The 1,299-nt window shown below is 39.5% G+C and overlaps 1 non-coding gene across 1 annotated transcript; it reads left to right on the plus strand.

The window, feature by feature from the left end:
- Nucleotides 1-875: 875 nt before the first annotated feature.
- trnad-guc (transfer RNA aspartic acid (anticodon GUC)) lies at nt 876-947 on the plus strand. The gene has a single exon. It is a non-coding gene; the product is annotated as a tRNA-Asp (tRNA).
- Nucleotides 948-1,299: the final 352 nt, after the last annotated feature.

Consider the following 1,299-nt stretch of genomic DNA (forward strand, 5'->3'; position numbering starts at 1 on the left):
TGATTTATGTGAAGTCTGGCTTAGATTCGAGAATTAATCATATAGATTAAAAAAAGTTTTCATTTAAAACTTATCTCATATAATAAAATCCTCGTCCGAACGAACATATGTCAGAATGAAAAAACATTTAAATTATTTTTGTGATGCATCAGTATCAATAGCTACAACGTCATAACAGATATAGATATAATGCGGTTCATACTTTTGAAGTTGATGCGTATCTCCCGAAAAAAATCAACTCCAGAAGAGTCCGCGTCTGTAAATGCCTGAACTTCGGAATCGATCCTACCTTTGTTAGGCGCGGCATCTGTGTCTTGCAGCTGTTCCCTTGGATAAAGATGTTAATTGTCATGCTTACAGCATCTCGATCTCCGGCGTTTGTGAAGTTGGGATTGATGCTGTCCTGTGTTTTTTTTTTCCTTCCACACTTAAGCTCTGCTTGTTACTGCCCCATAGCGGAGCGCAAGTGAAACGGACTACCGGAGATTTGCACTGTTTTTCTGTTAGTGTGTATAATCAAAATATGACTCAGTTTGGCCAGTTAGAAAAATATGATAATAGAAAAGTATTCTTTTCCTCTCACTTTTTTTTCTTGATTTAATTACCGACTTCACGTACTTACACTGTGTCCCGTTGCACGATGTAATATTGCGAAACTATGATTTTGTGGCAGTGTTTTGTAAAGGAATTTTCCGTTTAATCATCGTCTTAGTATAAAGCTATATGGTTGTTCTGGTATCAGTGGACGTACATTATGTATTTTTTCTTCTCTTGAGCACCATGGTCATGACATGAAGCTCAGTCATTGATTACTCGCAAATGTTAGTAGTCATCCGCTGTTTATCTTGAAGATGTAAAAGTAGTGCGCGTACATCTCCTCGTTAGTATAGTGGTGAGTATCCCCGCCTGTCACGCGGGAGACCGGGGTTCGATTCCCCGACGGGGAGAGTCTGCATCTTTTTGCCTCGGTCTCAAAAGGCACCAAGCTAGAACCGGCCCCGTGTTAGTGGAAACGGGGCTTGTGACTTGTACTCATGCATAATATTCTGCGGGTCGCTCAGCAGCGCAGCATATGAAACTAGACTCGGATTGTAAGTGTGTGGTTTTGATAATTGATGTATGGATGGATGGATCCTTAATAAGAGATATAAACAATAAGGTCCAGTCGCCAACTAATCATGTAAAATACGTCATAAACTCATGGTTGTTAAACCCAGAATAAAAATGAAGACGTATAACTAGGAAAGTCAACTTGCACATTTCAATTTTGGTTCGATATAATCACGTTGTCCTTAACCC

The sequence above is a fragment of the Brienomyrus brachyistius genome, unplaced genomic scaffold (genome assembly GCF_023856365.1).
Source record: "Brienomyrus brachyistius isolate T26 unplaced genomic scaffold, BBRACH_0.4 scaffold248, whole genome shotgun sequence".
NCBI classification, from domain to species: domain Eukaryota; kingdom Metazoa; phylum Chordata; class Actinopteri; order Osteoglossiformes; family Mormyridae; genus Brienomyrus; species Brienomyrus brachyistius.